The sequence below is a fragment of the Culex quinquefasciatus genome, chromosome 3 (genome assembly GCF_015732765.1).
Source record: "Culex quinquefasciatus strain JHB chromosome 3, VPISU_Cqui_1.0_pri_paternal, whole genome shotgun sequence".
In the NCBI taxonomy this organism is placed as follows: Eukaryota; Metazoa; Arthropoda; class Insecta; order Diptera; family Culicidae; genus Culex; species Culex quinquefasciatus.
In genome coordinates, this window is record NC_051863.1 from 6,167,378 (window position 1) to 6,195,169 (window position 27,792).

Sequence of the window (27,792 nt, forward strand, 5' to 3'; positions counted from 1 at the left end):
ATTGAGTACCTTAGTCAAAATAAGGTATTCGTACCGAAGTTTCTCAAGCGAAACTGGAGAATCTCAGTTTGATACCGAAAAAAGTATTCAGCAAAATGTTGACTTAGCATGATGATTTTCTGCGATCAATCCATGAAACTGATCCACATTTAAGTTCTATGTTGGTTAGTACAAAACATCATAAAAAGTACCTTTAATATATCCTGAAGCTGTCACAAACTCTATAATCAAATGAATTTTAAGAACAGCAGTAAATAATAAATATTTGACTTAAAATGAATTTATTACGCTTAACAAAATTTTGTTGGGGGGAAGGAGGAGAGGGGGGGGGGGGTGAAAGAAAGAGGAGGGAGGGGTTGTGTCCTTAAAGTGGGGATGTATTAGCTTATCCATAATTTAATAATATAAACTTGCAATACAATATATATGCAATTCTGTTGCACTTGTAAATGTATGAAAAGACTATTTATTATAAACAATCAACTATTGAAAAACATGAAAAGTCATAAAAATCGACGTATATCGTTTCAATACCATACAATTACCCAAATTTGTATGAAAAAATATTTAAAAAGCAAAAAAATAATTTGGCCGCCTGTTTGTATGGAGATGGCCCATAGTGCATTAGTTGAACATAATAAAGGAAATATTTATACTAAGCTGGTTTTGCATAACAAATCAAATTTTATAAATGAAAGATTAATTCCTCAAAGGTGCAAAAAAGTACGTTTTCATTGCGAATGAAACTTTGCAATATTTTTGTTAAAATTTGTGCTTCCTGAAAAAAAGATTTAAAATCATTGATGGAAGAGGTTCACAACACTACATTACACTGACCAACAAAAAATGACACAAATGACTGCGCAGGCTCATTTCGAGCGGAAGCATGTAGTTTGGGGCCCCCAGAAACACGTGCACTAGGGTGGTCCAAATCCGGACTTTTTTGGGGCTACCCCCTGAAATCAAAGATTGACCCATCACTAGGCTAAATTCCAAATTTGAGCTCATTCTGACCACGGGAACCCCTCCCTCCAATCGCTTAAAGTTTGTATGGGAAAAATCGTCAAAATGTATGGAGAAAAGCAACTGTTTTACTTTTTTACCTGTGGAAGGCGCCAAAGTTATCCGATTCTTACCATTTCTCAAATGTAGAACCTTCATTAAATTTAGAACAACTTTCCCGAAGACACCATATTTTTAGGATTTTTCCCGCGAAGTTATTAGCGCCCAAAACTGACCCTTTTGCGCGGCCAGCTGTAAGGGCTACCTAACAACGATGTTTATTTCCAATTCGTACACGCACGTGCTCTCTCTCACGAGCTTGCTCGCCTGCCTGCCTGCCTGCCTGTTTACCAACAAGCGCGCGCTGTTTCTCTGCTTGGACTTTTGTCGTCGTCGTCGTTTTCGTTTGCTATCCGCTGCGCTGCGTTTCTGGCATGTTTATTATGATTTTCAACTAAAATAGCAGGATTGTTTTGAGATATATTTAGCATATAAATTCTTAAATTATGACAAAAATAAAAAAAACTGCGCTGAAAAAATAGTTTAAAGAAAAGACAGCTTAGGCTCGATCAAAAATTACAGCAAATGTCATGAGAACAGGGTTTGTTTGTTTTTCGTATATTCTAAAGAAACATGATAATGATTCAATTATTAAAAAAACTTCAGGTAATATAAATGTTGTTCCTTTAGGTAGTTTGCTTTAACAAAAATATACTTAGTACAAATCAAAGCAATTTTACAATTATTGCTGCAAATTTTCATTCATACTCTCTAAAATTATTTTTTATTCTTTATGGAAATTTCTTTCTGTGTTCCTAGACCACCTGCAACAAATTTTGCAACTGTTTATCATTTTTTGTCAGTTTACCTGTAAATTTAACGATTCAGAAAACATCTCTTTCTGCACAATCGTAAACTACCTTCAGATCTTGCAGTTGCGGCCTTCCTTTCCTTTCAGTTTAAAAAAAATCTAAAAAAGATTCCTTCATTTTTTATCTAAAAAAACTGCATGGTATTTCTTGTAACAAGAGCAGATAAATTAAAATCCAAAACGATGACGATTCATGGATGAACTTGGGATGAACTAATTCATCAAATTTGTATTCTCCCTCACACGCCCTTATAATATAATATCTTTTGTTGATCACATATAACATTAAATTTTATATCTCAAAACAAACCTGGTATTTTAGTTCAACATTATAATAAACATGTCAAGAACGCAGCGCAGCGGATAGCAAACGAAAACGACGACGACGACAAAAGTCCAAGCCGAGAAACAGAGCACGCGCTTGTAGGTAAACAAGCAGGCAGGCAGGCGAGCAAGCTCGTGAGAGAGTTTGAACCTGAGAGAGCACGTGCGTGTACGAATTGGAAATAAACATCGTTGTTAGGTAGCCCCTTACAGCTGGCCGCGCAAAAAGGGTCAGTTTTGGGCGCTAATAACTTCGCGGGAAAAAATCCTAAAAATATGGTGTCTTCGGGAAAGTTGTTCTAAATTTAATGAACGTTCTACATTTGAGAAATGGTAAGAATCGGATAACTTTGGCGCCTTCCACAGGTAAAAAAGTAAAACAGTTGCTTTTCTCCATACATTTTGACGATTTTTCCCATACAAACTTTAAGCGATTGGAGGGAGGGGTTCCCGTGGTCAGAATGAGCTCAAATTTGGAATTTAGCCTAGTGATGGGTCAATCTTTGATTTCAGGGGGTAGCCCCAAAAAAGTCCGGATTTGGACCACCCTAACGTGCACTTTGAATTTTTCAAAAATATTTAGACAGGGCCGAATGGTTTTTCTCCAAAGTTTGTATGGAAAATTAGGGCGGTTCGTCGCACTTGCATACAACCAAAAAATTGCATGCAATATATGGGAGCAGGTAACAGCTCTAATTCTCCAAACAAACTTTGGAGGGGAGGATTTTAAAGGGAATTTTGTAATTTATTTTGAAAGTTTGGCCGTTGCATATATTTTTCAAAGTTTATGCTCCCTCCCCTCCCCCCCCCCTTCAAAATTTGTCCGAAAAATCAGGGGGCAAACAAAACTTTTTTTTCAAAAAACTTCAAGATATTAATGAAATTAGAAGTTAAATCAACAGTAAACAATCTAAAGTGCATTTATCTGCATTGATTATCATATTAAACATGTTTTGGCTTGATTTAAATATTTTGAATTTTTATGAAATTTCAATGCACAGCATCGTAAAAAAAATTTCTCGCAAATAATATTTTTTTGTCAATACTTAGCTATTTTGGAAACTATTGATTGCAAAACAACTAGACAGGTGTATAATAGTAGTTGCAACAAGTTGTAAAAAGAGGATTTTTTCAGCACGAGTCGTACATTTATCCATCGAGTTGGATAAATACGATGATTGCTGAAAAAATCAAGTTATGCAACGAGATCCATACAACAGTTTTTGCAATTCCAAAAAACACTCATTGAGTGAAATTTGAAGTTAAATTTTCATGTCAATAAATCGTTTAAATCAAAAATGAATTGCAAAAAGCATTTTAAAACACTTTTTTCATTCAAACGTTGAAACCATGGATCATTTATTTAATTTTCAAACCTTTTTTTGCCCGACTTTGGTCAGAAGCAAGGGACATAAAAATTTTAAATTTAAAAGAAACCTCTAATACATTGAAAAAGCATATAAAATTTCAATTAGTTTGATACCCATATTGCTCATAATAAAAATTTTAGTTCTTTCTAAAAAATACCGTATTTTCTGAAAAAATTATGTATAACAAAAAAAGTTTAAATAAAGGAAAAAAATCATTTTCTATTTCGCTTCGTTTGATATCCATATTGTATATTTTGAAAATTTGAGTTTTTTTTTCGAAAAAATACGGTATTTTGTGATAAATTTTGAGTACATAATTATACTTTGAAACTTAGGCCGTTGCAAAATTTTTTCTAAGTTTATGTCGCCCCCCCCCTTCAATGTTGGCCTGAATTATCAGGGGGCAATGAAAATTAAAGTTTTATCAAATGAATCACATCTAGCATGTTTGGACTTCTTTCAAAACATTTTTTATTTTCATGAAATACCAATGTACAGTCCGACGAACAGTGTTTCTTTCGCGAAAAAAAATTTCCGTCGATACCTCGATATCTTAAAAACTAATGATTGCAAAACAACTGGGCAGGTGTTAAATGCATTTTAAAACACTTTTTTCATTCAAATAATAATACCATGGCTTGGGGTTCAAATCCCGGCTCGGACCAACACAACTGGTGATCTTTTCCCTTCTGGCATCGATTGCTTAGTAAAGGGAAGGTAGTGTATCGTCACAAACTGGACCTTATCACGACACCTTAGGGAGGCGACCTATGGAATGTTAACATTAAGTTGAGAATGAAACTGCCACTGAATCCGCTTTGTAAAAGCCGGCCCCGATACTCTTCAAGGGTGTTCCCCTCAGGAATTGGGAAAGATTTACTTTTACTTGTTATTTAATTATTTTTTTATTTTTTTTGCCCCCCCCCCCCCTCTTTCTTCCTTGACATTGGCCAGAGTTTAGGGACATAAACTTCAAAAAATATATTCAACTGTAAAGTTTAGACTTCTATGGAAAAACCAACAAATTGAAAAGGATTCTTTCGACACAGTGAGTACACACAGTATGATTTGAATTATATTCCTTCAATTGAAAAGTCTAATTTCTGGATAGAGGTTTGATGAAAACATGCAATTTTCTTTCGAAAACAAGATTTTCATCGAAAATTTTTAATCGACCAACACATTTTCATGAACTGTTTGAAAATTTAGACACCAAAACACTTGAGATTGATCTCCATCATTGCCACGATGTTTTGTTCTTTGATTTTTTTTCGTTTTGGATTTTTTTTTTTGGAAATTTCTTAATAATTTTTTAATAAAGTTTTTTAAAATCGTGTTTAATATTGGTAATGATTTGCTTTTCCTTGCCAATAGGGCTAGTGATTATTCACGGCACAAAAATAGAAATTTAACGGCATGTCAATAATAAAACAAGGGAGTTTAACGGTACTTTAAAATCTGCTTGAAATAAATGCAAAAAAAAATACTACTTTAGAATTATTGTGAAGAGTTGATGTTCAACTTGTTCAAATTACAAAATTTAAACCCATGACACACTATATTCAATGCAATTTTTCCTTGAGCTCAATTTTGTGAAATTTTTCTTAGTTTTTAACACCTGAATTAACGATTCAACTATCGTAATCCTGCTAAGACTTTGATAATTTGCGTATCAAAATAATTTGCTAAAATAAAAAAAAAACAACTCGCAAACGCAAATAGTAAAATCAGTCAAATAAGCGAAATTAAAATGCTAGGGAGCGTTTTTTTACTGCGTAACGCAAGAAACATAATTTTTGGACCCCCTCCTCCCACTTCGTAACAAAATTTCAAATCAAATTTCAAACATTTTATATGGAGCGTAACACGGCCGCTGACCCTAACCCCCCCCCCCCCCTTCCTTTAATTTTTTTTCATAATTTTAGAAAAGTTTAAGCAAAGTTTCACTCATAACCGTTTTTTGTAACATTTGGTGAAATTATAAAATTTTGAAAAATACTTCACAAATTTCAACAACATCAAAAAAAATATTAAAATTCAACAAAACACCCAGTTTTACCAATGACTTCCTCACGATACATCAGAGGAGAACATTTTTTTGATTTTTCTGATGCAGGTTTGGGCCGGAAATCATGTTTGATAAACGTTGCAAAGAAAATCAAACTAAAAAACTAACATTATTTAAAATGTATTTATTTGAATTATTTTTAATTGGAATTACATCAATAAAATTGTATTGTAATTGTCTTTGCCGACTTATTAAAAACATTATAATTGCATTGATTGTTGCAAGCTTTTTTTAAGATTTGATTTTCTCAAATCAACAGCATAAAAAATCGACATTTAAAAAAGCTTTTGTAACGCAATATTTTTTAAAAAATATTTTAGACAAAAAATATTTTAGACAAAAAACGAAATTAAAAAAGAGTAAAAAATATTTTTTCGAAGAGTTTTAAATTCCGGTTTACTTTTATTGTTTTTTTTTTCAATATCGAGATTATGAAAAAAAATATAATTAAATACTGATTATTTGAACCTTATTTATTTAATTGCTTTCAATTCGCCCAATTAAAACCAATGATTTCTAAATAGGGGCTTCAATTTCCGTTCGAAATCAAGATTTCAAGTTTTGTTTTGTAGAAAAGACCAAAAAATAATTCTGAATGTTAAATTTTTGATAATGTTACACCTATGCACGTAATTAATCATTTTAGTTTATCTGCGATATGTTTTGAATTTACAACAAATTCACGAAAAGAAGAATTTTATTCAACTTAAACTTAAAATGTGTGACTCTCGTTAAATTTGGAAAAAAGAAACCCCCTAACAAAAACATAACCCAATTGCTCAAACATGTGTACGACACTGTAACTTTATGGTAAAATTGAGTAAATTTCGCTGACGCTTGGGTCCGGTTCAAAATTACGAGTTCACGACGCGAGCTGCGAGCAAACGCCCGGACGACCGGATCCTGGCCGCGCGTTTGCCTTGCACAATCAAGGGGCAAACCTAGTCGTACACCTAGCGGGGGAAGTGCGCCGACTGGTGGACGGACGGTTCCAAATTGTCTGACCTTTTTCCAGGAACCGAGACGAGACTCCTCGAGCCTGGGGCTCTCCGGGAAGGCTCGGAAATACTGCTTGCTTGCTTGCTTTCAGTTGATTTTTGTTCGTGGGTGTAATTTTTTGGTGAAATTTTTCCCTCTTTGTTTGGACAAATTTCCTGTGTTCCAGGGGTCAGGAAATTGGACCGGAAGGAAAATCTCCGGCGGCGGCGGCGCCGCCACCAGCAGTGTGGCCAAATAATTGTAATTTGCGGGAAAAAGAAGCATGGCATTTGAGGAAAAATCAGTGTAAATTTGTTGAAATGGTCGGACCTTTGATTGTTGAAGCACGACAATTAAATTAAATTTCCTTTCTTGCAAAAGTCACAAAGAAGCAAATCAAAATCATGTTTCGACCGGACCCAGACTTGAAGCAGCTTCATCCTTCCAAGAAGCCATTCCCTCATGGTCATTCATCACATGAAAACGCTTTCCTCTCCTTAATAGGTCCCCGGATCATCGAGAGTTTGGACGGACTTAAATGGATAACCGGACTAACCCTTCCCCGTCTTTTTTTAGAACTCACTTTCCCATTCCATTCCAAACTCCATATTTCAACAAAAGCAAACCATCGTCCCCTCCTTAATCCGGACGGAGCTTTGGGTAAGTCTCCAACCCGCCCCACATCACCCTCCCCGTGTTATCTAACCACACATTTTCCGAGGACTTTCGGCCCTCGTTATTAACGGGCGCAACAGCAGAAGCTTGCTGGGCTTTGCACCGAGTTGTCCTTTTTCCCCCTCCCTGGGCTCGCTGGGAGGTTCATGCAAAATGGGGAGTGGTTTTATGGGTGGTGGATTTTGGGTGCTTTTGGAAATTGAAAAAAATAATCCCGAAATTTTCTCTGGAATTATTGTCTAGCGGTGGGACATCCCCGGGAGCTGGCTTTTCAATCACGTAGGGAACCTTAAAGATTGATAACGTAATTCTATTAAACAGTCAAGACTTGGAGAAAAAAAAAATCCCTGTACATAAAAATGTTAAAAAAAATAAATCAGGACTAACATTTTAGTAAAAATAAAAATACTTTTTTTTAAAGATCGGAAAATTTCACAAAAGTTTCATGTTTAAACATTGAAAATCGGACCATTAGTTGCTGAGATATCGTCATTAGAAAATGGTGGGCTGTTTGGTGAGACTTAGAAAACTTCAATTTTCGTTTTTCTTTTTGTTTAAGCCGCTGTATCTCAGCAACCAGAGGTCCAATCTTCAATGTCTCTGAGACTATTTTATAGCAAATTTTCTTAACTTTTCAAAAAAAAATATTTTTAAAAATGGTCACTCTTGGTCATTTTTTTTAAATCGAAAAACTGCAAATATTTCGCTAAAATCAAACTTTCGGTGGCTTTATCTTGAAAACAGAGTCTTTTGTCAAAAAATCTGTTGAGTACTTTTCGATTGGAAATTCAATTTCACATTAGAAAATTATGTCAGATTTGTTTTTGCATGAAATTTCTATTTTTTTTCCAAGAATCACTATTTTTTTCAAAAACTCATAACTCGGCGACAGATTTTTTGACCATGTTTCTCTATGGCTAAAAGTTGCGAGTTTTGTCCCCTAAAACATATCAAAAAATCTCGAAAATCAAAAAATACGTATTTTGGGAAATTGAGTTTTTGTGAAAAAAAAAAGTAAATTAAAAAATCCTATTTTTTCTCAATAGTCCTCAACAATACCTACAACTTTGCCGAAGACACCAAATTGATCAGCAAATTCATACAAAAGTTACAGTTATTCGAATATTTACTTACCATTTTTGTATGGACAGCTGCCAAAATTATATGGAGACTTGTATGGGTGAACCAATGACACAAAATAGTTTCTCTGGTCATAGGGAAGGTCCCCATAAAGTTTGACGCAAATCAAAAAATACAAATAAAATCCATTTCCAGTTTTGGTAGAGAATTGCTCAGCAGAGCAAAATGCGTTACAGTAAATTTGTAAAATTTATATCTCATGCAAAACATTACCAAAGCTCAAAGTTCTCTAGTGTTTTGGAAAGGTCTTCATCTGAACTTTATGTTAAAAATATAAAAAGACTACGTTTTATATAAAGTTTAACCGAAAAAGTTTAGTAAACTTTTATTGTTCTGCATACTTACATCATAAGAGAATAAAAACATGACCTTTCTCCAGAAACATTATCATGCGACATATCTAACTCTTGCAATTTCCTGAACAGTCATTCTGCAACAAAATTGAACCGATTCAGCTGAACCTGTTCACCCAACCGGTTCAATAGTTGTACAATAGTTGTAGTTGTTGAGACAAATACATTAAAATCTCTTGCTTAACCAACTTAAACCATATAAATTTCGGTTGCCTGATGTTTATACGGAAAATCTTCAAAAATTTTACCAGTCAATCAAAATCTTTCTTTAAGATCGTAATCAGACCCTAAAACAATAGCCAAAATTTTGGAATTCAGAAAAGCATTAATTTTTTTTTATGGGAATATCGTCTTTTTTGTTATTTTCATTTTTCTGAAAAAATAAAAGTTCATACAAGAGCGTTCAAATTGAAACAATTTTTAAAAGCATTTTTCCATAAAAGTATGGTGTTATCTTGCTCCTGGAAAAAGATACTGTTTTCTCAAAAACTGGTCTAAAACATGATTGTAACATTATAGACCAGTGTTAGACAAGGTGTTCAATGTTTTTTTTTGCCAGGAGTAAGATATTAGAAATTCATTTTCATAGGAAGTTCTCCTAACCCTCTACTGCCCATTTTTTTTCTTCGACAATTTTTATTTTTATCGTCTTCTTTTGTTCTACAAATAACTCTACATCTCTTTTTTTATGCATATCTTGTTTAATTTTTAGTATTTTAATTTACATTTATCTTGTTTAGTTTATGTTTTTTCGCTAGTATTTGGCCTATTCTACCACCTCCTATCATTGCCTATCTAAATTTTTAATGTATTTACAGTCACTTTTTATTTTTTTTCTTGTTTTTCACTTTTTCTGCTATAAAATGCTGCTTTAAAATCTGTTTTAAATTGTTAAAAATATGCGTAGAGGCATAGTCTGGGACACTATTAAAAGTACAGATTTTTTTTTTTGCTTAAAACATAGGAAATGTTAGTAAAATAGTGAGAAAGGCCAAACACAACCAAAGTTGACTCGTAAAAAAATAAAAAAATTAAAACATTGGCAAAGTCACATAAAACAAGTAAGACTTCCAACCCTAAATTTTTCTAAAATGAGGTTCTTCTTTTCAATGCATTTTAAAGATCGAAAATTGGTTGAAAAACGGATTTTTTGCGAAATTTCAGATCGAAGCCCGTCTAAAGGCGGGGTTGGGTTGTAGAGGGTTAAGGACATTATTCAACGGCCACATTATTTTTTATTGATTTAGACTGATGATAATACTGATGATTTTGATTGCTTATATTTGGAAAAAAATCCTTTTTAACTTAAAATAAATATGGGTCGTTCTAGGTCAACTGTGTACTTTTTTGGACTCAACCTTCACCGATTTGGACCAAACTTAGAGGGAACGTTCATCTATCGATAGTTAACAGAAATCCCAAGTTTGGTGCTGATTAGACCATCCCTCTATTTTTGGCACCGCCCTCTTTTTTGACGATTTTTTGAAAAACTGTTTTTTCTTTTAATCATAACTTTGCAAACAAAATAAGCAATAGACTGTCTACTAGGGTGCCCAGAATATGGCACTTTTTTTCAAAACCTCACTCCACAAGCTGAATATTGTTCCTTAACCTATTTTAGGGCTCTGGGCCAAATATGAGCAAAATCGGTAATCATTTACCCATTGATACTCGGAGGTGAAGTTTGTATGGGAAAAATCGAAAAAATGTATGGAAAACCCAAGTTTCTTACGGTTTGGTCTGGACGGTGCGCTATTACCATCCAAATATTTCCAAAAGTGAGATTCTTATTGAAAATTTAATGCTCTACAACTTTGTAGAACATACCAAAGCTGTGAAACTCGATTCTGAAAAGTTATTAGCGATTTAAAAAAGTCATTTTTGTATGAAAAACATTTTTTTTCATCAAATTTAGGCTCGGGTATCAATGGGTTAATCTCATCCAATTTCGCTCAAAATTTACACAGATGCTTAAAATAACCCAATAAACCGTTTTCCGTTTTTTTTCAAATAAAAATATAAGGAATAGGTCAAAACTGAATTTTAATACTTAAAACGTTAAAATATAATATTAGTGGGCACTTAAGGGTTAACATTTTATTTTTATCGATTTCCTTGGACAATTTTCTATAAAATGCAAGTTTTTCAGAAAATCGTCAAAAAAGAGGGCGGTGCCAAAAATAGAGGGATGGTCAGATCAGCACTAAACTTGGGATTTCAGTTAACTATCGATAGATGAACGTTCCCTCCAAGGTTTGGTCCAAATCGGTGAAGGTCGAGTACAAAAGTGTACTCAGTTGAGATGGAATGACCCATCTATTGATAAATATATAAATTTTACCGGGCTGCTGATTTGCCTAACCTTTTTTACGACTCCATTTCTATTTATTTGATATATCCAAGAAATAAAAAAAAATCTCTCAAGGATCAAACTTAAGTGACAGTTAAACTGTGACTTTTGTATAAAAGAAGCAAATCATTTCATTCATTAAGTGCAAACACTCCGACTGGAACTTTCATAAAACATGGAAATAATGGAAGAACGGATTCAAATTCAAGTGAAATTTATTGTTCGCAACCAGTATCAACAATCAATGAAATTTTATTCTTGCTGTTTTTACATGTGAATTACAAAATTTCAGTTCAATGCTCGTGATGCAATGTAAATCCGATTTTCTATTTCTTCGGAATCCCATTTAAATGTGATCGATAGCGATTTAGTTAGTTAGCTGGAACAATTCAATACCATTTATGAATAACGCCGAGATAAAAAAAAATGTAGATTTAAAAAATGCTATACAATTGTGAAAGACGTAAAAAATCCAGTTGATAACTCTTTAAATATGCTGTAAGCTTGCATAAAATATTTATTTTATCATGTCACATCACCAAAGCACAAGGACACCCAAAGGTGCCTTCGACACACAAACTTTGCTCTCACTTTCACCGTATTACCATCCCGGGAGCTCAGTTTCCACACCGTCATGTGAAACGGGAGTGTGTGTGTATATGTGTGAGGGTATAGACACAAACTCCGGACGTGATTGGATTACACTATAACCAGCACCACCAGCACCGCGTCAAGCAGCAGCAGCAGCCAAAAATCCTTTTGCCAGGATCACGGGGATCCGTCCTTCAAAGCAGGGAAAAAAGTTTGTGTCTCGTTTTACAATCTCATGTCAACGTTCGTTGTTTACATTTCAGACATTATTATTGTACACGACTGGAATTCGACACGTCCTGCCGTCGGTGTTTCGGCACCCGGGTTCAAAGCTTTCCTCCTTCTCTCTCTCTCTCTCTGAAGCTTTTCATGGTCTGACTAACTTCCGACTGAGGATAAACTGTGAAGGACCTGCCAATCAAAGTCAGTTCAGCCAACCAGGGGGGTTAGAAACTGTTTCTTAATCGAAAAGTTCGGCACTCACACATTCAACTCGGCGTGACGAATGGGCTTCCTATTTCAACCTGAGCAGCACACCGTCGTGGTGGAGGGACTCAATTTCCCCCCCCCTCCCCCCCCCCACCCTTGATGGTACTTGGAGAATTGAGTGGCAAATAAAGCTGGGTGGGGTTTTAAATTTTCAAAAATTCAATTTGTGTTGAGCGATGGCATCGACCAAAGCTTCTTTATCTTACCTTATTCAATAACTGTACTGTTAAACAGCAAACACCTGAAACGGGAAGGAGATAAAAGTGGTTATTAAGCTGTTTCTTCACATTACTTGTATTTGTAAGAAGATTTCAACATCTTATTGAAAGAATTAAGTTGCGTTCAATAACTTTAACATGACTAAATTCTAAATTGATGTTTGACTGAATTGTTTAATAAAAATAGGTTTGTGGCTCAAAAATTTTGGGGATTATGCTTTTTTGCTCTTTTGCTACTTTGCTACTTTGCTACTTTGCTTTTTTGCTTTTTTGCTTTTTTGCTTTTTTGCTTTTTTGCTTTTTTGCTTTTTTGCTTTTTTGCTTTTTTGCTTTTTTGCTTTTTTGCTTTTTTGCTTTTTGCTTTTTGCTTTTTGCTTTTTGCTTTTTGCTTTTTGCTTTTTGCTTTTTGCATTTTTGCTTTTTGCTTTTTGCTTTTTGCTTTTTGCTTTTTGCTTTTTGCTTTTTGCTTTTTGCTTTTTGCTTTTTGCTTTTTGCTTTTTGCTTTTTGCTTTTTGCTTTTTGCTTTTTGCTTTTTGCTTTTTGCTTTTTGCTTTTTGCTTTTTGCTTTTTGCTTTTTGCTTTTTTGTTTTTTGTTTTTTGTTTTTTGTTTTTTGTTTTTTGTTTTTTGTTTTTTGTTTTTTGTTTTTTGTTTTTTGTTTGAGACTTAAAAATAAGCTTCAATAAGCAAAATTTTCAGTTTCCAGAACACAAGTTTTACAGTCAAAACAAAGTCAATTTACACTGGCAAATCGCACCCCAACAGGCAACCACCATAAACTTTGGGATTTTATTAGAACTTTTCGCGCTCGTGTAGCCAAAAAAAAGCACGGAAAAGGTAATTTACCCTACAGGCAAGGTAGAGTGGTTGTGTTTATTTTGCTGAATATTTCCTCCAAAAATTAATGCTTTTTCGTCCTTCGACGAAATGTTTTCGGTCACGACCATCATCGCAGCACCTTCTCCTTACTGACTGCACTGCTGATGATGATGATGATGATGATGGCGATGATCGTGATCGTCGTTATTGTTCGGAAATAGGAAAAAAAAAGTCGGAGAATAGCTGAATCCAAGCAAAATAAGCTTCTTCCGGTTGGTCCCTCGTGAATAAGGCTGACTCAGCAGAGTTCATGAAGGTGCTTTTTACGTTTGTGGTTCTTCCTCCACTTTCCGCCGAATTTTCTAAGCTTTCCCCGGCCCCGGAAGGGTGGCAATGGAAAACTTTGTAGTGCAAGCTGAATGCTCCTACCCTGGGGGAGGGGGTGTGGGCAAAGGGCAGCTATTATTCACAGAATTTATTTCCCTCTGCAGTGCACGAAATGTTCGTGAGATATTCTTTTTTTTGCGGTTTCAGACCTATTAAAGGTCTTGTTCTAGTTGAAAAAGGCAGGGTTTATTTTTCTATTAAACAAAGTATAGTGAAAGTATGAATAAATGAATTTAAACAAATTCTAGTAAAATTATACCTTGTAATCTGTTTACGTTCCTGGCGATAATCAGAAGGAAAGTGCAATTAAGGATGATTGTTTTACAAGCAAAGTTTTCTTCCTAATTCGCATTTCCCACAATTTGCAAATGCAATCAAAATTAGTCATGCAAACAGTTGTTTGTTGACCGCATGAAACACACCGCCCAGCACCACAGCAAATGCGAGCTCCACCAAAAAACTACCCCAAAAGCCACATCATCAGCATCATCATAGTCCCGCATCTTTACACACACACACACACACACACACACACACACACACACACACACACACACACTTGTGCACACATACACTCGGAAAAAATAAGGTGTTTGCGTCTGCGAGAGCCAGCAGCCAGACAGTTGATCCAACAACAACAAAAACATCCACTTTTCATACATGTGGGGAGTATTTCCCCAGAAGTTCATAAAAAGCGAAACGAATCACTTTTGGCTGCCTCCCTCCGCCGCTCCAAACTATAGTTTTGCGTGGAAATGAGAAAAAAAAGATGGTCCGTTTTTTTCCACCGACGAAGTACATTTTCGCACACACACTCACTCAGACACATAACATGTTGAACGTGACGGTAGTTAAATTACAAACTGGGGCAAACTTTCCATAATGGTGTACCTACTTAAATTTTACATTTTCTTAGCATTTATCTAAGATTTATTTTGAGGAATCTATTTTGGTGAATTTTTATATGTGTTGTCTTTATATGACGTTTAAAATCAGAAAGAAATTTTTAATAGAAATCATTTTTTTTGAATTCCTTGTGCGTAGTTTCTATTATGATCTGCACAGGAGAAAAATGTGAATTTTTTACCACATAGAACAGTCAAATCATATGGAAATGTAGTTTACGTTGGTTCGAAGGTAATCTGCTTTAATGTTAATTTTGAATGTTCTATACGATTTCATGTAAACTTCCATGCAACTTAGATTCAAACATACATGATTTGTCATGATATTTTTTGGTACATAATGCATCATGCAACATTTTTTTTTCTGTGAACGGCTCACCTCTCCAAAACTGGTTTAATCAAAATGAGGAAAAAAAGTTTCAAAACAATTTCAAAGTTGATTTTTTAAGAAATATTTCCACAGCTTTATTTTTTGATTTTCAAGGCCTAATAGATAAAAGTGGTTACAAGTTTTCGAATCTAAAATTCATCCTTTTAATTCACAATATTAAAAAATATGTTTCATGTTCAAAGCCTTTTAATGTTAATTTTTAAGTTAAAAAATTATTAAATCATTTACTGAAATTTCAATGTTTCGAATTCACAGCATCCACGTGTGCTGTGGAGTAAATAAGAATCGGTCAAATAAAAAGAGAAATTATTTTTGAAATCATCAAAATATTAGAAAATGCAATGCTTAGAATGATTGCAGTTGTTCCGGTAAAATTTCCATGAATTTTTAGTTTTTGTTTTTTTTTAGGTTTAATGCGCTGTTTATTGTTGAATGTTATAGGTTTTCATCAAAAACTCTTTTTGAATTGCCTATATTTTGATTAGTTTTCCAAAAGTTGACTCAACTTTTTTAATGATTGACTTAGTGCGATACCTGTCGCGGAAGCAAATTTGCTCTCAGTTCTTCGGGATTTTACTTTGCTACCCGCTATTCTGCTCGTTTGCTACTGCGGCAAATTGAATGATGCACGGAAATTTTTTTTTATGTATAAAAAAAATTACAAAATAAAGAAATTAAAATTAAAAAAATTATAAAAATTTTAAGAAAAACATAATAAAATTTAAAAAATTAATAAAATAAAAAAAAAATAAAAAAATTCAAAAAATTTATAGAAATTTAATTTAAAAAAATATATAAAAAGAAAAAAATCTAAAAGTTTAAAAAAAATAACAAATTAACAAATTGTAAGAAAATCAAAAAAAATACATAAAAAAACAAAAAAAAAATCAAAATATTAAAAAAGTAAAAAAATTTGAAAAATTAAAAAAAGAAAAAAAAATAAAAAAAAGAAAAAAAAATAAAAAAAAAGAAAAAAAAAATAAAAAAAAAAATAAAAAAATAGCTACATTTAAATTAAAATAGCTGTATTTAAATTAAAAAAAAAAAACGACAAAAATTAAGCTTTAAAGCATTTCTAGAAAAACTTACTAAAAAAATCGTATTATTATTATTATCATTCTCTGTACATACAATTTGGCTACCATGTCAATATAAAGTAGAATTAAAAAAAAACGATCTTAGTTTTTTATCAAAATTAAACTAAAATGATTAATTAATAATATAATTATTTTGATTATTAAAATTTAGCCTTATAAGAATATTTCACATTCATTCAAGCCAGTTTTCACAAAACAACGGCTAAAAACTACACAAAATGGTTTATACATCATTACAGTTATGCTTCTACATATAAAAAAATGAAAATAGCAAAGAATTCACGAAACAAATGTTTTCGGATATTTTAACACATACGTGATCTAAAAAACTTTATTTTTGAAAAGATTAAAAGTTTATTTTTGCAATTCCGTCGTGAAACTACTCACTTTTTCTGTCATTCTTGATCGACGAAATAGCCTGCTTTTCTGTACCAAAAATAACAGAATCGATTAGCAACACTGTTCAAAATAAATGCTAAAAAGTTCTACTTTTCAGCACTCAAATGGCACTCAACTTTTCAAATTTTTTTTATTTAATCGATTTATTGACAACATACATGAAAAATTGACTTAAAATTTCACTCAGTGTGTGCTTTTTGGAATTGCAAAAAAAGTTGTAGGGAACTCGTTGCAAAATTTGATTTTTTCAGCACTCTTCGTATTTATCCAACTCGGTGAACCTCGTGGAATAAATGTACGACTCGTGCTGAAAAAATCTTCTTTTTGCAACTTGTTGCATAGACTACTATTAAGTTTATAGTATTTGATTATTAAATTCATATATGAGCATCAAATAATCTATTCTGAATAGTTTACAATCGATTAAAAAGTTTTTTTATTAAAAATTAAAATTTGAGTCAATAATTATTTTTTCCCCATTCTTTTAAAGCAAAATTTTGTAGGGAGAGGTGGAGGCATAAAACTTGAAATAAACTTTGCATCGGCCTCGATCATTTTGGCTGTAAAAGACTCTTAAAACTTGTTTAAATTCAAAATTCAATTAGACGTGAAATATATTAGACAGAAGCTATTCGTTGAAAAAAGACTTTCTATCAGTTTTCCTTTAAATTGGGTGTTGAAAAATTGTAGTTTTTTTTTAAAGAATAAAATGCCTAGCAAAGAATTGTGTAAAATTTGAAGCTCTTATTTCGGAAGGTTGAATATCACTCCTTTTATGATGTAATTTTACCGCAATTTATACTGAAAAAGTGATATTACACCAGAAAAGTGGTAAAATTACACGTTTTCAGATGTAAAATTACACATTTTTTCTGACATAAAAGATGTACCCCTCAGGGTAGGTAAACCATCACCATCGCACTATCATTGATGCATATTTCGGTGCGTTCCTCTTAAAATTTCTCTTCTCTTTCGCAGCCGAGTGATGGTCGGCTTGCTATCGCGAATATCGAAAGCCCATCACATCGACGAGAAATACCCTCTCGCTGGCTCCGATGGAACTATCGTTCCAACCGGAGAGGCACGCACACGAAATTTCTGTATACATACACTGGAGCTCACGAACACAAATGAACTCATTTCTACAGGGCTTACGGGCGAGAGAATTTCACGATTGCTCTTTCTCTTGCTTTTTGAGCGAGGGGACTGGCTGTGTGAGAGATTTTTTTCCGTCTTACGCATCGGTTTGTTCGTTGCTCGCTATTTTATCGGCGTCGTTTTCGCTTCGCTCTCTTGATGCAGTTTTGGGAGAACGCCGAAAATTTGATGATTTGAGCGAGGGACGATATCTAAAAGCCCTCGCCATCGGCGAGGAAACGAGTAAATACCATCCCTGGTACCCCTTCCCAGATGTAATATTACTACGATTTTTTTTACTAAGTGAATAAAGCATTTAAGCACCTTTTGCAATTTAAACATAACATTTTCATGGTTACATCAACTTTTAAACTACTTTCCTAATAGAAGTTTAGATTTGGGGTGTGAAAAATCATCAAGAGGTTTAGTAGATTTGGCTCGGTTTGTTCTAGAGGTCATATCGAGGTTCTCCGATTTCGATGAAACTATCAGCGTTGGTTTGTCTATACATGAGATGCACTCATGCCAAATATGAGCCCTCTACGACAAAGGGAAGTGGGGTAAAACGGGCATTAAAGTTTGAGGTCCAAAAAAACTTAAAAAAGAAAATTTTAAAAATGCTTTCATTTTCGAAAAACTTTATCAATTCCAATTTTTTGGTCAACGTTAGCTTTTGTCCTGTTGGCTTTTATAACTGCACTTTTTGGTCTCAATTTTGACAAATTTGGAATCTTCGGGAAATTCCACGTAAGTTGGAGGTGTGTCTCTTAAACAACAAAAAGCTTTGAAAAAACCCCAGTGAAATAATCTTTTGAACTCTGTTAAGGAATCACAAACTATTTCCGTTCAGTTCAAAGAAACAGACATTTGCTAATACGAACCATTTCCTTGACAATTTACGCCCTCTGCAAATGTTTTCACAATAGTGTTTTCCTGAACGAGGCAAACGCACACACCCGCATTTCATTACTCCTACAAGGAAATGTCCCTTTTTCCGAAAATAGCAAATATGCTCGAGAGTCCATCCCGCTGTCGGGGCCGGGTCCATTTCCAGCGACACTCCACTCTGGCGCTGGCGAAAAATGAGGTCGGGACACTTCTGGAGCAGCGCGTGAACAGCGAATTGTTCCGTCGTCGTCGTTCGTTTTTCGGTTTTGGGTCGGAAAATAAAGAAGACAGAGGCTCCGGAAAAACCGTTCAGCTCAGCTCAGCTCCCACTCGTTTTGTTGCCTGAAACATCCAACCACCCACCCACTTCCACCAAAGAGCCAGACGGTTCCCACCAACCGACCGCAAAACTCTGATAAATATTCATGACATGATGCGACACAAACGGAGAAACGCACACACGCACACACACACCATTAGACACTTGCACGCAAAACTGTTTCGGGGGTACAAATAGTCGTAAACTGGAAGATAGTTTTAGACATCGCAGAGAGACAGGGTGGCCGACCTCCCACAACCAGCAACTGCAGGAAGTCGTAACTTTTAATCCTTATAGCTGAAACGATTCGTAGAGGGCTTGGCTTTAGACACTCGCCGGGGCCGTGAATGCAAGTTGAGTGCCAGTTGGGTGAGTGGAGTGAAGGAAAAGAGAGTTGGAAATATTTTAACAATAGTTTACGTTGGAAACTTTTCAAACGTGGGAAACAAGCTATTGTTTGAAGAAACAAAACGAAAAACTTCATGGCGAATACTTGTGGAACATTTCCATTCATTGATGGTTTGTGCAACCATTAGAGTTTTAGTGCTTAAGGAGATTATTAATAACTATTTTAGTAAGGTTTAGAGTAAAGATGTAAATATTTATCTTTTTTTTAATTGTATTTTTTTGTTGTGTTTTTTCCATAAAATTTTGACCAAAAAGTCTTATCATCTAGGTCTTATAGAGCAAAAACTGTGATTGGCATTTATGACATCCATGAACCACTTGGACATTTGGGGGGGATTTGGGGAAATGTTTTAGTTGATCAGATTTCTATTTTTATGATATCTTAAAATATAAAAAAAAGAAATATATACACTTTTAAAAATTGCAGAATTTCCAGATAATATAATAATAGGTTTATTAACCACGAAATGGGTGAATTAATAAAAATTTCTGTTTAGTGCTTGCATCTTTGAAAAAATCCTTCAATAACTGGCAACACTGCCAAACATGCTTAAAACTGGCAGGGATACAGCTCAAACAAGGTTTTTTTTTTGTTTTAATCAAGGGTGTAATATTGAATGTCCCTTAAAACATATAGAAAAATAATAACAATAAAATAGTGATCGTTTTTTCAATAAATGTTTAGTGACAAAAAGTTAAATTAAAAATCACCATTTTTTTACCGTGTATCATTTTTTTTATTTTCGTCCTTATCCATACCAACAGCTTTGCCGAACAAAACATTATTTCAAAAGATACAGTTTTATGGATAAAATTATTGAGGTTCTATAGTTCTATCGTTATCGTCGGGACGATAACGATAATCTATCGTTATTCCGATAATTTTGTCGCCGATAACGGACGATAAGGGTGGTACAAATTTTATTCCAAGTTTTTATCACCTCCCTCTTCAATAGAAATTTTAGTACCATAAGCAAATCAATTTAAAATGCGTTCCCCTGCGTTAGAATCTTTTTTAGCATGTTTCAGTTGATTTAAAAATCTTTCGAGTTTTGAAAATTTTAAATGTTTAAGTTTTTTCTCGTTAAAATTTTTGTTTTCGTCAAATCTTTCATTTTTTTAAATCAATGATAGAAAAACAACTAAACTAGTGTAATATGCATTTTTAAACACTTTTTTAATGCAAATGCTGAAAGTATGGCTTGTTTTTTGATTTTTTTTTTATCATTTTTTTTTATTTTTTAATTTGTTTGTATCACACGATTCGAATTCAGAATACCGTATTTTCTCGAAAATTCTCAAATTTTTATGTTTTGTCAATATAAATATTCGCAATAATTCAAATGTATTTTAACTGTTTTAGAGATTTTTGTATGAAATGCTTAAATTTTCACTAAATACCGTATTTTCTCGAAAATACTTAAATATTTATGATTCGAAATATGGGAATATTGCATGTATTTTAAATGTTTTAGAGATTTTTTATTGAAAATCAGGTAAAATTTCGCTTCGTTTGATTTATTCATATAATAAAAAATTGTGTTAGTTTGTGATTATTTTGGTTTTTATTCTTTGGAAATTCCTGTATTATCAAAAAAAAATATTAAAGGAAACTTCAAACTTCAACATGATTTGGTTGGATTTAGTCAATTTTAGAAATGAGCAGTTCTCTAAGAAAACGGTATTTTTTTTTAGAATTTTTTTTTTTATTTTTTAATCCTACTGAAACTTTTTTGGTGCCTTCGGTATGCCCAAAGAAGCCATTTTGCATCATTAGTTTGTCCATATAATTTTTCATACAAATTTGGCAGCTGTCCATAAAAAAATGATGTATGAAAATTCAGAAATCTGTATCTTTTAAAGGAATTTTTTGATCGATTTGGTGTCTTTGGCAAAGTTGTAGGTATGGATATGGACTACACTGATAAAAAAATGATACACGATAAAATTTTTTTGATGATTTTTTTATTTAATTTTTTGTCACTAAAACTTGATTTGAAAAAAAAAAACACTATTTTATTTTTTTTTTTTCATTTTTGATGTGTTTTAGAGGACATCAAATGCCAAATTTTAAAAAAATTCCAGGTTGTACAAAAAATCTTTGCCCGAGTTATGAATTTTTTAATCAATACTATTTTTTTCAAAAAATCAAGAAATTGATCGTAAAAAATTTTAAACTTGATTTTTCGATGTAAAATCAAATATGCATAGTATTGATTAAAAAATTCATAACTCGGGCAAAGATTTTTTGTTCAACCTGGAAATTTCTGAAAAGTTGGCATTTGATGTCCTCTAAAACACATCAAAAATGAAAAAAAAAATAAAATAGTCCATACCTACAACTTTGCCGAAGACACCAAATCGATCAAAAAATTCCTTTAAAAGATACAGATTTCTGAATTTTTATACATCATTTTTTTATGGACAGCTGCCAAATTTGTATGGAAAATTATATGGACAAACTAATGATTCAAAATGGCTTCTTTGGGCATACCGAAGGCATCAAAAAAGTTTCATTCAGATTGAAAAAAAAAAACAAAAAATTGAATGACCGAAATCTGAGAGAACTGCTCGTGTATTATATCTGTTTTCGAATTTTATGAATGAAATACACATATTTTCTCGAAAATACTAAAATTTTTAAAGTTCGCAATATTAATATTCGCAATTTTTTAAATGTATTTTAACTGTTTCAGAGATTTTTGCATGAAATGCTTAAATTTTCACTAAAAACCGTATTTTATTGAAAATACTAAAATTTTTATGATTCGCAATATGGGTATCAAGCGATATTAAATATTGCATGATTTTTTACTGTTTTAGAGTTTTTTAAATGAAAAAGCAGGTAAAATATTGCTTGGTTTGATACCCATTGTCATATCATGAAAAGTTGAGCATCTTCAAAAAAAATCGGTATTTTGTGAAAATTCGGTAATTTTATTCAAAAAACTCTTAAACAGTGGAAATGAATGCCAAAACTTCCAATCATTTGAAACGAATTATAATTAATTTGAGTTTTTTTTTCGAAAAATAGGGTATTTTGTGAAAATTTGAGTATTTCATTCAAACATTTCTGAAACAGTTAAAATATGTGCAAAGATTGGAATTGTTTGATACTTATATTGAGAATTATGTTTTTTTTTTGTATTTTCGAGAAAATAAGGTATTTTGTGAACATTTCAATTTTTCATTCAAAAAACTCTAAAATAGTAAAAATGCATGCAAAATTTCGAATGGTTTGATACCCATATTGCGAATTATGAAGATTTGAGTATTTTCAAGAAAATACGGTATTTTGTGAAAATTTTAGCATTTCATTCAAAAAAACTCTAAAACAGTTAAAATACAGCAAAGATTCGAATCGTTTGATACCCATATTGTGAACTAAACAAAATTTGACTATTTTTGAGAAAATACGGTATTTTGTAAATTTACGAGTATTTCATTCAGAAAACTCTAAAACAGTGAAAATGCATGCAAAATTTCGAATCGTTTGAAACCCATATTGCAAATTATAAAAATTTTAGTATTTTCTAAAGAAAACGTTATTTTGTGTTTTTTTTTGTTGATTTTAATCAAATTTAGAAATATATTTAATATAAGTTATCGTCCATTATCGTCGATAAAAATGATCGTCGATAAAAATTATCGTCGATAGAATTATCGGAATAACGAAATCGAACACGATGGATTATCGATATCGTCACGACGATAACGATAACCATTATCATTATCGTTAGACGGTAATATTATTGACGATAATTTTATCGATTAACTCTTGACAAGAACCTCATTAACCATAACTTAATTTTATTGATTTTCAAAAAATGAATTTTTCGAATACCGGGTTTTGTCCCTATTGATGAGTCTTAATCCCAATTGTAACTGATTTTGGATTTGGATATAAAGTACATCCGTTTTTGAAATTTACAATCTGAAAATTGGCTAATTCCATTCAGTATGTTTCCAAATTTAATCAAAGGTATATTGTGAGCAGTTAAAAATGATAATTTTTAAACCATTAAACACAATTGATCACCCAATTACTTCAGCCAAAAACTAGCCAGCGGATCTGAAACTTCAATCAGTTCTCAGTCCAAATAAGTTGCATCCCAAATTACTGAAGCATTTCCCCGAATTCACTGCACGTTTGAAGTGTGCGGCTGCTGCTGTTCCAATTTCGATTCAGTTAGTTCCGACAACTTTGTATCCGAGAACCAAGCAGTTCAAAGCGCAAACACACCGTTCGTTGGTTTGCGTTGCCTACCTTGAGGCGTGGATGCACTGCTGCACAACAACCACACAAAAGCCTACCTTCCGGCGCGCACATGAGTTTCGCCTCCCTGAACACACACACACACACACACACACACGAGAGAAGCAGCTCTATGTGGTTGCACCGAGAAATTCACAGACATACGGATCGTTGCGTTGCCTGCGGTCGACTTCAATCCTGCGTCGTGTCATCAGCTCTGCTGCTGCCGCATTCCTTTCAAAGACAGAAATTTTAATTGCTGCCAGTCTTCTCCACCTCCGTCCTTCGACTTGAAACCGGGCTGACCTAGTTCATTTGGAGTGTCTGGGTGGCATTGCTAGGGTTGACCTTTGATAATGAGTAATTATTGGTTAGAATTTTAACAAGAATTATTTTTGATTTTTTTTTTTTTAAGATTTCAACGAATTATGATTTTAATAAGTTAAGCCTTTTTGAATCAACATAGAACGTAGATCCAACACAGATCCCCCTACCCTTAGCCAAGGTTGACCTTCGCGCTGGGTTCAGGGGGGAGGGAGGAAACGTACACGGCAAGAGACCGGTGTGACATCGCACACCGGGGCATAAAGTGTGCCAAAGTGCCACTCCAGAGTGTGTCGCCGCCTGAAAAGCACCCGAGTTGATGGTAATGAAGAAAAATCATCACAAGGGTGCCATTCGCTCTTCAACGTTGCCAGTTGTCCCGACACGTGACAACTTGAGCTCTGTCGGGTAGAATCACGGCAACTTGAGCGGGCGTCCAATTTAAGAATTTAATTCCAAAGTGTTGAAATACTTGAATCTCAAACCTAAGGTTCCACCTAAGAATACATTTTGAACGAAAATAAATGATCAATCTATTCACAACCTTCAATTGTCAGAAGTAGAGAAAAAACAACTTCTGTTTGCACTTTTCAGACGGAAGTCTTACGCCAACAAAACTGAACGGCAGTGGGGAAAAAAGCTACGCAAAGTTCAGTTCGATGTTTTCCAGCTTGTTATTGTTTGGGATTGCCCGTTCGATCGAGCTTTTTTCTCGGTACGAACTGTTCTTGCTCTCTCTCCCTCTTGGGACGAGTAGTTTTCCTACCAGAACGTGACGAGGGCATGATAAAGTTTATTTTCTGATTCGTTTCTTTTTTCTTCTTTGTTTATTTTGAGCTGACTATGTTTTCACAAGAAATAGCTTCCTTTTTTCTTGCTTAGGTCATACAAATGGATGCACTTTTACCCGAAGGTGGTTGCGATTGCGTTTAGTGCGATTGAGCAATTCTCCCGAGAATAAGCATATTTTTTTTTTCAGGCTAAAATTTTGCGAACAATTTTTTCATGGCAAAATAATATTTTTTGTAGGCATTTTCGACAACGAAAAAAATATATTTTGGAATCAGTCTCTTTTGAGACCCTTTTTCGATCCAACTTGAGGTCCCATGAGTCCAAACAAACTTGTGCAATCGAGCATCATGGGATTTCAACGAAAATTTAAACGATTTCAACCATTTTATGGCATTGGTTCACCCATACAAGTCTCCATACAATTTTGACCACTGTTCATACAAAAATGGTTCGTAAATATTTGAAAATCTGTATCTTTTTTTTTGTAATTTTCTGATCGATAAGGGCTATTTAGAAAAAGAAAAACTAAACGGATTTTTTTTAACGATTTTTAAATAATTTTTGTTACAAAAAAATAACTTTTCACAATCTTTTTTTTTCGAAAATAATTGATTTATTTAAGAGAACAAAAACCCGCAATCATTGAAGATTTCAAACATTTCCGAAGTATCTAATGCCAGCACCTAATGATCCAAAACTGAAACATTTGTGAAATTTTACGATCCTTTCAAAAAAAATATTTATATGTAGCAAATTATGGAATAAAGACTAACATTTCAAATGGGCATAGCATTGAATGCTCGGACCTTTGCTATACTGAAAATGATAATAATTTTATTTTTAAATCTGAATTTTTCAGAAAGTTCGTATTTGATTTAACACCTAGAATCCCATGCTCGATAAAGAGAAAATTTTAACGAAAATTCTCCCTTTTTTCAGGAGCTTGGGAGTTTAGGTGTAAAAGGAAACAAATTTTACGAATTTCTTAGATTTTTTGCAAAATATTTAACAGAAATGAATTTCAATTAAAAAAAAACAGATGACATAAATACAGTCCAGATTCGATAATCAAAAGCCTCGATTATCCAAACTTTTGTATGGAACTCCAGATAATCGAATCGAAACCAGAAAAAATGTGTACTGTATTCAAAATTTCTAATCTTTTCTAAAACTGTCGTTGCTAAATTTTGTATAGATTTTAACTGTTTAACCGTTTTAAATCGTATGAAATCATCACAAAATATCGTATTTAAAAAATATTCAAATTTTATTATGACACAGTATCAGTTTTTTTTTCAAGAGATCCCCGTAGTCTTATTTGATTTTTTATCACTTTAAGCAAAATTTTCAGAATGCGTGTGATTTTTTGAATATTTATCTAGATGGACTAAAAGAGGATTTGTTTTTCCGTTAGAGTTAGTCCGAAGCTATTGTATTTTAAGTGAATTTATTTTTTGGTTCGTCGTTTTTTTCCAAAATGTATTCCTGCGATTTTTTTTATTTTTTTTTTTGTGGACTAAATACAAATTGATTTTGCAAAATCTTGTTTAGAGACATAATTTTTTGGTAAAATCACAATATTTCATATTCCGTCATCAGGGGTGACCTGGGGTGAGATTGGGTCATACAAATTCCAGTATTTTTGGAAGACCCGATCTTACCCACAGACCCAATGTCACCCTTAATGACAATTACTGAAAATTTATCAAAAGTGTTTAGGCCGTTACATTTTTTTTAAAGTTTATGTCCCTCGTCAAAAATATAAAAAAGTTTGAAAATTTAAATCACTGCCCATGAAACCAACATTAGCAAAAAAGTGTTTTCAAATACATTTTAAACCTTCCCTTAAGGATTTCCAGGAAGGCTTCAGACTGGCAAATAATTATTAATTACTTTGATTTTAAACTTGTTATTCGGTAATTCATTATTTATTTAGCAATTAGTGCTCATTCGAGTAATCAAAAGTAATTCATGGGTAACTAAAGCAATTATTGTATAATTAAATATTAAAAAATTACCTGTAAATCTTATTTTTTAAATTTTGATTTAAAATCAGTTTTTACTGATTTTTTTTGAAAATGTTCTATTAAACTCTGGAATAAATCTTTTTTTTTAACACGATTAAGGCTGTCAAAGTTTATGTCGCCTCCCCCCTTCAAAGTTGGCCTGAATAATCAGGAGGCAAAAAAATATTTATTAGAAAAACTTCAAAATGCTAATAAAAATTTAAGTTTAATCAACTGAAAACCAGTTAAAATGCATTTTCTCGCGTTTATAATAATATTCAGCATGTTTTAACTCTTTTGTAAACATTTTGAATTTTCATGGAATACCAATGTACAGTTCCACGAAAAGTTTTACCTCGATGTTTTCAAAACTAATGATTGGAAAGCAACTGTACGCCTGTAAAATCGATTAAAATACTTTTTTTTCATCCAAATGTTGAAAGCTAGGCTTGTCATTTCAATTTTTATATTTTTTTTATTTTTTTGCCCCCTCCCCCCTCCCCCCTCCCACTCGACTTTGGTCAGAGCCATTTGCAACGGCCTAACACAAAATAATTTTACGAGATTTTAAACAATTGTTGCTTTTCCTTCTATAGGCATTCACAACTATTTTCACATGTTTGTGTCGGTCTACTCTTCTTGATGTTTAGAGAAGATAAATAAACTGCATAACAAAATATTCAATTATGTATACGATTCGATTCGACTTAATTATCTTTTCAGCTTCTGAGATACATAAAAAATCTTAAAACGCTCTTTTCAAAATTACTCATCAAATTTTGAAATTTTTATTTTATCGTTTAAGTCTGCAGTTATAATCGGCTTATATTCAGAAATAGTTAAAATCGGAAAATAAAATTTTATTTGATAATTTTTCTTTGTTTTTTTTTTTTTTATTTGGATAAAATTTTGTTCCTCATGTAAGGTACAGTGAAAAAATCCGATTTTTGATGTGTCTTTTCATTACTAAAAAAAACTCCCAAATTTTCTAGTACCAAAATTAAAATTTTTTGATAAAAGAGCAATTCCTTCAGATTTCGGTCATTGGATTTTTTTTGAATTTTTTAATCCGACTGAAACTTTTTTGGTGCCTTCGGTATGCCCAAAGAAGCCATTTTGCATCGTCCATGTATGAAAATTCAAAAATCTGTATCTTATGAAGGAATTTTTTGATCGATTTGGTGTCTTCGGCAAAGTTGTAGGTACGGATATGGACTACACTGAAAAAATATTATACA

At 32.9% G+C, this 27,792-nt stretch overlaps 1 protein-coding gene across 5 annotated transcripts in view; it reads right to left on the reverse strand.

The window, feature by feature from the left end:
- Window positions 1-27,792, reverse strand: part of LOC6050873 — a 461,546-nt gene that overhangs the window by 410,769 nt on the left and 22,985 nt on the right. For all 5 annotated transcript variants that reach the window (XM_038266227.1, XM_038266230.1, XM_038266229.1 and 2 more), the window contains exon 2: window positions 12,418-12,452. The gene's annotated coding sequence lies outside the window, so the exon portion shown is untranslated. The remainder of the gene's footprint in view (window positions 1-12,417; window positions 12,453-27,792) is intronic.